Source organism: Pongo pygmaeus, chromosome 6 (genome assembly GCF_028885625.2).
Source record: "Pongo pygmaeus isolate AG05252 chromosome 6, NHGRI_mPonPyg2-v2.0_pri, whole genome shotgun sequence".
NCBI classification, from domain to species: Eukaryota; Metazoa; Chordata; class Mammalia; order Primates; family Hominidae; genus Pongo; species Pongo pygmaeus.
The window spans coordinates 60,168,997-60,180,874 of record NC_072379.2 but is presented as its reverse complement, the minus strand read 5'-3'; the positions used below and the strand labels follow the sequence as shown (position 1 = coordinate 60,180,874).

At 44.0% G+C, this 11,878-nt stretch overlaps 1 long non-coding RNA gene across 2 annotated transcripts; it reads left to right on the top strand.

Moving 5' to 3' along the window:
- The first annotated feature begins 4,487 nt into the window (after positions 1-4,487).
- On the top strand, positions 4,488-11,463 carry LOC129041409 (uncharacterized). 2 transcript variants are annotated; one of them, XR_008503862.1, is made up of 4 exons: positions 4,488-4,859; positions 7,419-7,529; positions 7,611-7,816; positions 9,059-9,726. It is a non-coding gene; the product is annotated as an uncharacterized LOC129041409 (long non-coding RNA). The 2 variants fall into 2 exon arrangements; XR_008503861.1 differs by lacking the exon at positions 9,059-9,726 and adding an exon at positions 10,983-11,463 and having other exon boundaries at positions 7,419-7,816.
- The last annotated feature ends 415 nt before the right edge of the window (positions 11,464-11,878 follow it).

Below are 11,878 nucleotides of genomic sequence, written 5' to 3'. Positions count from 1 at the left end.
ATCTCATGCTCTGAAAATTAGCAAGGATCTCAAGCACACAATATCACATTCAGCCTGGGCATGTTGAGCACCAGCATGATTCTTCAACTGCCAGGGCTCTGGGCTGCTGCTGTGGGCACTCAGGCTGCTTTTCCTTTATATCAAGTTGCATTTAGCCAAGGTGCATTTCATCTGTTACGCTCTCTTTTACTAAAGCAGAAAGTCAGTATGTTAGGGGAGTATTAGCTCCATATCAGGTAAACCTTAGAACGGTGTACTGGTAAATGTTTGGCCTTTTTTCAAGGGATGGAGGGGAAAAGCCTGGTTTATAATGTCTGCCAATTTCTATGGTGTAAATATTGCCACTGTGGCTGATTTCAAGCTACCAACATGACATTATTGAATACAGAGTTGGGAAGAAATGTTTGCAACACTCCCATTCCATAGTATTTCCATGAAAATAACTTCAAGAGCCATATGTAATAGTTAACTATATAAAATGATTAGGATGGGATGAGTTTTGAATATTCATTATATCTTAAAATGTAACCCATTTAATTATAAGTTTACACAATTTAACTTTGATAATGACTGTGTTTAACAATGGACTTGCAAAATTCCTCAGAATTTAACAACTGGCTCTCACAAGCTAATATAAGCCAGCTCCACACACCACTGAGTTTAAGGATAGAAAATATTTCTCATTTACAACTCAGTCCAGCATGGATATTTGACAGTGGCTCTCCACATGGTGACTCAGGGACCCAGGCTCTCTCCATTTTGAATCTCCATTCCTCTTAGGAGGCTCAGAACCCTTTGCGTCCAGCTTGGGGTTGGGGAAAGCACAGAAGTTTTCACATAGGTAGTTCTCATGGCCCAGACTTGGAAATGGTTTGTCACTTTTGTCCATATTCCATTGGTTGGAATTCTGTCACATGGCCACACCTGACAGCCAGGGAGTCTGGGAAATATAGTCTAGCTGTGTGCCCAAGAAAGACAGGAAATGTGGTGGGTGAGCATCTAGCCCAGTTCTGCCACAGCACTGGGATTGACTCCTTCACTGGCTGATGTCAGGAAGCAGGTAGGCTACGGAGGAAGAACAGCTGCCCCCCTGTCCTTATTGAACATTCAAGAGTTTAACAGGCATGAGCAAGGAAATTGTTATGAATTTGGCAATTAATAAATAGAACTATGCCTGTGTAGGAACCAGGATAAATGTTGTTTACTATTACTGATGGGGCAGGATGCTGTGGCAGTTGCATGAGCTGGTTGAAGCTCAATGGTCCCTTCATCCACTCATCCACATATCCAATAAACCTTTAGTCAGGCTCCGTGTTAGCTTCTGGGGATGCAGATGTGCTTAGGACATGCTTATAGTCTAGCAAGGAAGAAAGAATCAGACAAGCCAAGGTCAAGATGAGTGTTCTAACCAATGAGAGAGCAGCTAAAATTCTGGAAAGTTATTCTCCTCCTTCTAAGGAGGAGACAGTTGATGTGGTTCTAGTTGGATGCATGGGTAGAATTTTCTAGGTATAGAAGGGGAAAGATATTCCAGGCAAGGGGAACAGCTTGTGCAAAAGTTGAGGGGAACGGCAGAGCATGGCTTGTTCCAGAAATGGCAAGAAACTCTGTGGCAAGAGATGGGGCTGAATAGATTGGCTATGTCAAATTGTAAAGAGCTTTCCGTGGAGTGGACAGGGGTTTGGAATTTACCTGTAGGCCCATGCTTCTCAAATAGGGGACACCTACCTCCAGGGATACTCAGGGGTATGCCAGAAAGGATGTAAATACAGCGAAAACCTTCTTTATTTCTTCCCTTGATGGTAAGCAATTCAAAATGAGTTTTGAGAAGTCCTAGAAGAGAGTTCTTTCCATCTCAATAGAGTGGATATCATCTCAGTGGACTTCCATCACAATGAACTGATACCAGCCCTGTGGTCAGTGCAAAGCTATGCTCAGATGGGCTTGAGCTGAGTCACGTGCTGCACCCCTGAGCCCCAGGGTGGGTGCCCACCTGAAGCCCAAGAGTTAGGAGAGGGGAAAGGGTGCTCTAGAGGAAAATCCAGACATGGGAACCAAGAAGGGGGAATGGCTGCCAGGTAGCCCGGCCAGCAGCTGACCCCTACAGGAGAAAAACAGCAGGTGGACAGCTGTCCCTAGAACTGCCATTTGCAATAGAGAGCAGGCCAGATATGAGAGAGAAAAAAATCATTTTCTTTCATTTCTGGTTCTTGAAATAATGGGAGGTCCAACAGAATAATGAAAGGGCTGTTTTTATAAGATAAAAATCAGGTGGGAAGCTGGGGTGGGGCTGGTCCCGTCATCTCCAGCCCTTGAAATATAAACCAGCTCCCATCCTGTTTCCTCTCAGGCTCCTGACCTGAGTAGCTTCTGGGCAAAGCCAGTGGCTTCATTGTGGTCACTGTAATTGTGCCAAGTCACGAACTTGTAGGCTGAGCCAGGAAGGCCCCAAAGCAGATAAGCCAGGCTGGCAACATGAGCGCCCCTCACCTCACATCCTGCCCCACAAATGGCTTGAGCGGGAACCACAAAGCCTGGAGCAGACTCGGCTGTGCTGCGTGCTCTTGGGAAAAGACCCATAGCCAAGCCAAGACCACAGTCTGAAGACCCTGAGCCCCACGGAAAGGCGTTATTTGTGAGGCCTCCACGTTGGGGGTGTGGTAGGGAGAGCAAGACTTTGAAATCAGAGAGCCTAAAGTGGAATCCCAGTTGTACCCTCTGGGATTGTCTGGGGACAAGCGGCTTTAGCTCCGGAACTCAGCTCCCTTGCACATACGTGGGGATGACAACGCCTGCCCTTCAAGGTTATGAAGATTCATCAAGACCACATGAGTGAAACACTTGGCATCGGGTGTGGCACAAAGCAGGTGCTCAGGAAATGCCAATCTGCTTAATAATAAGAAGAGAGGCCGGGAGTAGCAGCTCATGCCTGTAATCCCAGCACTTTGGGAGGCTGAGGTGGGAAGACCTCCCAAAGTGCTGGGATTACAGGAGTTCGAGACCAGCCTGGCCAACATGGTAAAACTCTGTCTCTACAAAAAATACTAAAAGTTAGCCAGGCGTGGTGGCATGTGCCTGTAATCCCAGCTACTTGGGAGGCTGAGGCAGGAGAATTGCTTGAACCAGGAGGTGGAAGTTGCAGTGAGCTGAGATCGCGCCACTACACTCCAGCCTGGGCAACAGAGCCAGGTTCTGTCAAAAAGAAGAAGAAGAAGTAGAAGAAAAATGAGGAGGAAGAGGGAGGAGGAGGAAGAAGGAGGAAGGAGGAAGGAGATGACACCTAGGAGTAGTTACTATGTACACTCAGCGCCTTCCCATTCCTTATCTCATTTAATCCCAATGACTATCTGATGCAAGTCCCATTGTTATTCTCACCTGACAGCTGCAGATGTGGAAGCTCACAGAGGTGGAGTCATCGCCCAGGGTTACACACCTGATGAGCAGAGAGCTGGGATTTGAACCCAGGCAGCTGGGGGCTGAGGAGGCTGAGGGAGAAGCAGCTGGTGATGAAGCCTAGAAAGGAATCAGTTCTGCTTCCTTGCTTGGCATTCGGTGCCATTGACAGCAGCCTCCCCTCAGCAAGCAAAACTTGCTCCAAATTGAGCTGCGAGTTTCTTGCAGGGTGGAGCTGCCCTCAGCTGAGTGGAGCCAGGAGGGTGGAGCCAGGAGTGTGAACGGTGTGAAGCACCCATTACAAATTTCCGGCGGCCATCCTAATTTTAGAGGCTTCATGTTTCAATATGAAATGCTGTTGTTCGTGCCACAAAACTAGGAAACAAACAGAATCGTGCCAGGAGAAACCCCCTCCCCCACCAAGTTTGATGCTGTAAAAATGTCTAACGGGGAAATCTCAGTGGTAAATTACCCCACTGCCTTCTTTTCCTCTTATTTTGCATCAGAAGCTCTCCTCAGTTCCTACTGGAAGATGTTCAAGGCTGGGCCAGGAGAATTCTAGAGACTTTTTCCCCGAATAGGCACCGTGTTTGTGGAGAAGTCCACTAAGAATCCCAGACTTGACATAGCCCTGGCATTCAGCGGCCGCCTCACTCCCATGAGGAGTGAAAACCAGAAAGACAGCAGAAGGTGGCAAACCCACTGTCAAGAACCAGAGTGGCAATTTCTTGCCATTGTAGTGACAAATTGCTACACTGGCTGAACTAAAAATTGTAATAATAATAACAATTAACATTTATGCGGCATGTACAATGCTCCAGTAAAATATTCTTTTAAGGTCACAATGTACCTTTATCATGATGTTGTCATAGTGTATCTACAATAATAGCAGCACTAGCTAACATTTATTGAATAATTACTGAGGTTACTTTATCTGCATCATCACATTTATCTTTAAAACTTCACAACAATGCTTTCACCCTGGTGCTTTTATTATTCCCATTGTACAGTTAATAAAACAGGTTTACGTAGTTAGTGGCTGAGCTAGGTTGCAAACTCAGGCACGTCTGAATCCGGAGCTGGGGTTCTTACCCACTCCAGTGACTGCCTCTCAGAAAAGAACAGGGCAATGTCCATTCTCCTTTTATTTTCTTTAAGCACCTGATCATTCTAAAAGCATGTGTTCCTCTGTGTGTGTGAGTTATGTACATGTGTGTGTGTTTCCCTTTCTTTTCTCGGACTCCAGGCTCATGACTGCTTATTTGCATGGTGTTTCGGTGTCAAAGGAGTGTCAAATGTCTTCTCCACATACCCAGCTTTATTCTACTCTAGGAGTTTAACTTCTTCAACATTGTTGTGGGGTCCCTGGTGACCTCAGTTTCTCCTCTCCGCATCATCCAGGACTTCACCTGAAGCTTGAGCTACATGTAAGGCTTCATATACCTTGGACAGGGCAATGGAGAGAGGTAAGTTTCCGGGACCAGAGGGATGTTGTCTTATCCTCGGTAAAGGGAGTGCAGAGGAGGGATGGAAAGGACAGGAGAGGACTGACTTCAGAAGGGGTCAACTGGGATTGTTCCAAGCAAACTAGACTCGTGTCACTCTGCTTTGCTCCCTTCTTACAAACGGATGTGAGAATACATCTTTGCCATCCCTTGGCCTGTGAGGCTGGCCCCGTTACCAAATGTGTGGAACTGAGAGGTGCACTGAATAGAAGCAGTAACAGGCAGCAGGTGCTTAACTGTTGGCTGGCTTTTTCTTGGCTTTTTCCTCTCACTTGTTGAAGGTGCAATGCCTCATCTTGATACTGGATCATTTCTTCTGTAACTACCAAGTTTTGTAGATTTGCCTCCTGGAATCTATGATGCTTCTGTGAGATTCCTCCTTCAATGAAATGCGGGATAATTAAGTAGCCTGCTGCATCCAACCTCGGCCTGCCTTCCTGTGAGATGTCTACATGTGCCTGTGCACACACACACCCGTGCACACACAGGCACGCACAAACACATGCATCCACACATCCATGCATGCACATACACACACACATATAGGTGTAAAGTTTAGTTACATTGGAATTATTTACTTGTTTTCAGAACACTAATTGTAAATATGTGTTTATATCACTGGGTCACTAGGACTTTCTTGTTTCTGCCTAAGTACCTGAAGTTTCTATTTCTTTATTTTTCAAAATTATTTTTAAATTAGAAAAATAATACTCAAATACAATATCATTTAAAAAGACTCAAACAATACAGAAGAGACATATGGGAAAATGTGAAAAAATCCCCTTTATACAACTGATACTTCAAAACACTCTCATTCCCACCTACCAACCCTCTAACAATAGAATAACTTCATATTTATGCTGATGGTCCTTTTCCCATGTAGTGTAGGCTTAGCGTGCAAAGAATATCTCAAAATATTTTTGAAAGCACCTCTTTTCATACAAGTTTTATATTCTATGAAGAGAAAATCTGCTAAATGTTACTTCTCTATAGTACTGCCAAGTTGCGTCTCTGAGCCCTTAGACAACTTTTACCCCATTTCCCCTTTGCCTTATTGGTTGAATGTGGTTTTTGAATTGCTAATGGGTCAGGTGTGACACAAAGGAAAGAGCCTGGGCTTTGGAGTATAACTTGGTTTGAATCCCAGTGAGATCCCTGTTTAGTCTCACAGACTGGGTAAATTGTGTTCATTCCTTCCCAGGAATCAAGGGCCAGGACTCTGCAGCCACACTGCTGCCTGGGTTCAAATGCGACATCCCCCCTGACTCAGTGGAAAGCTTTCAAAAACCACTTGACCTCTCAGTGCCTTAGTTCCCTCACCTGTGAAATGGGGTTAACAATAATATCTCCCTCTTGGGGTTGTTATGAAAGCTAAAAAGTTACTTCAATGCCTGGCACACACATAGTGAGTGTTAAATAAGCCTCAGTTGCTTTTTATTACCCTCCTATGTGTACAGAATTCACAGTGATGTAAGTCTACATGCAGGTGATAAAGATCCTGCCCCAGGGAACACAGACGGGTGCAATCAAACCATTATTAAGCTAACAAGACAGCATGACCCTAAAGCTCCTTGCAGAAATTTTCACCACCAGGGCCCACACAAACACAGAAATAATTCTGCTCAGACTCAAAACAGAGAAGTGACCCCCAGCCCCACCTTTGTCTCATCTCCCACTCCATCCATGCATTCTTTAGATTTCAGCTGTTCTCTTCCCTCCCAGCTCTTCTATTCTCTTCGTCCTCACCAGGCCAAGACCACGTATTTCACACCCCTCCCACAAAACCACAGAACTACTCCCAACTCTGCCGTCTTCCCTCCTATCCACAGGGTCTATGCCTGGCCTTCTGTCTGGGTCCTAAACTGATGCTTGGGGCATGTAACATCCACTAAGGAAGCTTTGTTTTAATTGCCTCCCTTGTTGATCACAATGACATTCAAAATCCTTCATCAAGGTTATCTTCAAACCCTCCCTTCAAACTAGCCTCTCCCTGTGCTCTAAACATGTCTCCCAGAATCCCTGCTCTGAGCCAACCAATTCAAGTTTCCCATAGAATGTAATTGATACACTAGAGGGAGTTGGATGAGAACATCTTTAAAGCCTTCTGAGCCCTGTAGATCATTTGCAGACATTCTCCAAAACTACACATAGTCACTGCACTTACTATGTGCTAAACATTACGTTAATTGCCTTTGTTTTATGCACATTAGCTCCTTTAATTCTCATAATAGTTTGATGAAGGAGGTGGTATTACTATCCTGTTTTACAGACAGAAAAGCTGAGTCTTGGGGAAGATAAATTGTGGATCCAAGGTTACCCAGCCAAGACGAGCAGGACTGAAACACAGACCCACATGACACTGCAGTTCTGCTCTGGGTGTCAGAAGAGTGCTGCTTCCCCCAGCTTCTGTTAGCCTGTGTTAAATGTTTCCAGGCTGATCCTCCGGCCTACCCTCACCCCTATGTTTTCTTTCTAAAACACAAACAGATGAAAAATAAAGCATGAGTGCTTCTTCCTTAGGATGGCATACCAGAATCACCAGATGACAGACATCGGGGTGCCGTTGGACCCGGGAATCAGAATCTCTGCAGATAGGTATTTTGGAAGGTGCTCCCTAGATTGGCATCTCTGGTTAGAACCCTGCCCAGGGACTCATATCTGGCCAGTGTTCATTGCTTTGTTGAATCACACTTAATCCTTTGGTTTTGGTAGATTCCTGCAAGTAGACTGACAGCTGCATGTTTGCAGGAAAGTTAAATATTTTGACAGCGCAGAAGACTGCTGCATCTGGAGGGTTCTGGGTCCAGCTATAACCAGACTTGCCTGTCCTAAACAAGTGGATTGACTGCTTCCGGCGTCCTCACTTTACTTCTGCATGGTGACCAACATCCGGAGCTTAATTACCTGACAGCCAGGAGGTAGGGAGCAAAGGAAACTTTTAATTTATAGTAAGAAGTGATCAGTTCCTTTTTTGGGTCTTAGTTAGAATCCAGGTGCACTTGAAACAATAAAACCTTGTATAGTTTTCTCCTATAAGAAACTTCTCAGATAGTTACCAAAATCCTGGAAAAATATATATTGGTCAATATACCACAATTCCCACAAGAGGTAAATATTTACAAAATTTACTTTGGGCAGTGATGCTGCAAGAATATTAAAAGGCGTTGACTTTATCATCAAGTGAATTATTTCTTAATTTTTAAAAATTTAAATCACAATATGTTTGACAAGCTACAGCAGTAGGAAAACACCTTTGCTTTAAACAAAACTACCTTTTCTCAGCAAGAACAGTTACTAGAGTGGGAAATAAGGTTAATTTCAGTTTTATTAATAATATCTGAAATGAAATAATTTTACAACTCTCCCCTCTAACCTCGTAGCTGGACAACTTAGAATATTTATTTATTTCTTCTTCAGAGAAAATAAGAGTGGATGTTACCTTTAAGCAACATACACATTTAATTAATGAACGCAAGGAAAATGATTCTGGCTGTAGTTAAATCAGGCACAAGCATGTAGGATTTAAGAGATCTGACCTTAAAAATGAAGAAAATATTATTGTAATTACTCCATTTGCTAAAAACAAATGATGTGGCATTTGAATTTAAGACTTCTATCAAAAGCAGTTGAGTGTCTGTAATCAGTTCGCACCTTTACATTTTAATGGAGTTGAGGTTGAGCCGTTGCATTTACAATTATCTAGGCTGACTTCATGCCTTTGAAATGACTTATAAAGATTAGCATTCATGGATTATTTATTAGCTCCTCGTGAACGTATTTCCAAGAATGGAAACAACATATTGCATCAAAGTCTAGTTTCCAGGTTTAACTCTTTTAATTAACAGCATGACTGTACGATGCTGCAAAAGGCATCTCTGAAGTCACAGGACATTTTGTCATGTTTTTCTCTTCAAGTGCATCTTTAGTAGCAGTCTTTGTTCCTTGCAAGCTCAGGGAGAATGTTGATTCCAGCCCTGGCGGCTGCCTGAGATGCCCTGTAAACACTACGGCTAGCAGAAAGCAGGCTGCTCAGGGGGGCAATGCAGCTGATCCCAGCCTGCTGTAGCTATCACTGATAGGGAATGCCTGTCTGGAGCTCGGCAGAGAACTCAATGACATGATGGCCTTGGCAGTTTAACCCAAACACACTTTCTGCCTAGATAACAAAAATGTCACGCCTGAGTCCTTGACAGCAACTCCAGAGGAGCTCCAGGTTTGAGGCAGCGCTGGCAGGACGTGGTATATCTGCCATCTGAAGCCCTTCATTGCCCGCCTGGCTGTGAATCTCACCTCCTCTGTAGTGGAAAACAGGCCGAACAGACCTGGCAGGCAGGTAAGGGACAGCAAACCTTGCAGGGAGGGCCTAGTGCTGAAGCTAAGCCAGCCCTTTGAGTTCAAGCTCAAAGGCATGTGATGCCAGCTTTGCAGGGGAGCTAAGATTCTTCCGAGAAAAAGGAGAATGAGAGAGAGATACGCAGCTGCAGTGGAGGACTTGGAAGAGAACAACGCCAGGGCCTGGATCCTGCAAGAATCTCCTCTGGAAAAGCAGGGGAGAGAAAAGCAGGAAGGAACAGGGTCACCGCAAGTGTGGGATTTGTCTTATTAAAATCTGATACTGTGTGGCAGTTTGCTTCACTCTTGGTATAAGAAGTCTGAGCTCCATGTTAAAGTAAATGTAAGTAATATAAATCTGCCTTTCCCGAGGTGAAAATAGATCCATATTATTTAAAATATGAACGGAGATAGATGACAGTTACAAACATTATACTTGTTCTTATTATAATTCTTAGTAAGCTCAAGGAATAAAAACTGGGATGATGAAAAAGAAGTTCTGAACATAACGATTGATGTTTTGGATAAAATACAGACCAACTCAGAAATGATGAAAAAAATCTGCCCTGCCTGACTTGCTTTGTTGCTTTGCTCATGGAGAGTGCAGCAATCATGCCATTTATTCATTCACTCACTCACTCACTGCCTCATTCATTCAGCAGCTATCCAACCAGAGCTTGCTGTGAGGCAGACACTGTGCTGGGGACACACAAATGCATCAGATGTGGAGTCTGCCCTCAATGAGCTTATAATCTAATAAGAAAGAGAAGGCAAGTCCACATGTAACTATAGTACGAGGCAGGATGTAATAACTGCAAAAAGGGACATGAAAGAAAATGCCGTGAGAGATTGCACCTCATTAGGGGGAGGTTTTATTTGAGCTATCTTCTAATGGATGGGCAGGATTTGGACAATGGAGGAGGGAGGAGGGGTGGGGGAGGTGGTAAGGAAAATCCCAAGAATGCTTTGGTGTAGAAGGTCCAGCAATCCCTGCCTGGTTTGTCATCTGTGTCCATGAAGGTGAAGCAGAAGAGGAGTACTTGAGTGCCTGTCTGCGAGAGCAACTGACCTGGCACCCCTGGTTTTTCTAACTGCCTCTTTCTGTGTTCTCTGGCAAGACACCTATGGGCTTTAGGGTATTTTTTTCTATTTTTTATTTTTGAGACAGAGTCTTGCTCTGTTACCCAGGCTGGAGTGCAGTGGTGTGATCTCGGCTCACTGCAACCTCTGCCTCCCAGATTCAAGCAATTTTCCTGCCTCAGCCTCCCTAGTAGCTGGGATTAAGGCACGCACCACCATGCCCAGCTAATTTTTTGTATTTTTAGTAGAGACAAGGTTTCACCATGTTGGCCAGGCTGGCCTCGAACTCCTGGCCTCAAGTGATCCGCCCAACTCGGCCTCCCAAAGTGCTGGGATTACAGGCGTGAGCTACCATGCCCAGCCGCTTTAGGCTATTTTAAAAAATGTTGTTACTATGACAAACTAACTTCTAAACAGAATTTTAATAGATATAATTAGAGCAAAAAAGGTACAAATACAGGTGCATGAAGAAAAAATTAAGAAAATATCACCCATAATCCTACCATTCACTGAACATTGTGTGAGATAATCCATTAGACTTTTCTATTTCTCAATCTACTTTTTTAATTAAAATTATATATGACACACGTGGTTTTATAATATGTTTTTACCATTTATATTCCAAATATCTTTCTATACTGAGGGGTATATATTCTGATATGTGCTTCTTAGCCAGGCTTCTGCTGGCATCTGGAAGGTCCTCTGCAGGAGGTGGCCACTGTGTTGTGGTCTGTGGACTGCGCTGCCCTTTCAGCTGTGCTCCTCTGTGTGTAGAGCTGACGTAGGCCCACGGTGTGGGGAGAAGGCCCTGTAGAAGCCACAGGTGAGATACCATGAGCTGGGAGTGGGGTCACCTGTGTGGACAGTGACCTGACCTGAGGATACGGGATCTCTGAGTCCTGGGAAAAGCACAGACCAGCATTATCAGGCACAGAGTGCTTCCTTTGCTTTTAGATTGACAGAGAGGATGGTAATCTCACTCACTGGGCAACGTAGGGGAAGTGGTGACATTACTCTGTTTGTCAGGGTGACCAGCAGCCAAGGGAGGCCAGACACACTCAGGGGAGATGAACACAGCCACCCCCTAGAATGAGGGTTTTTGATGTTTGCTTGAATGTTTTAATTGTGATAAAATAAACATAACATAAAATGTACTATCTTGACCATTTTTGAGTATACAGTTCAGTAGCATTGTATATTCACATTCTGGTGCAACCAATCTCCAAAACATATCATCTTGCAAAACTGAAACTCTGAATAGTACCCATTAAACAACTCCCTATTCCCATTCCCCTAGTTCCTGGCAACCACCACTCTGCTTTCTGTTTTTAATGAGTTTGATTACTCTAGATACCTCATATAAGTAGAATCATACTGTATTTGTCTTTCTTGTCTAGCTTATTTCACTTAGCATAATGTCCTCAAGGTTCATTCATGTTGAAGCATGTCTCAGAATGTCTTTCCTTTTTAAGGCTGAATATATTCCATTGAATGGCATATTAGTCCATTCTCATGCTGCTAATAAAGACATACCCAAGACTGGGTAATTTATAAAGGAAAGAGGTTAA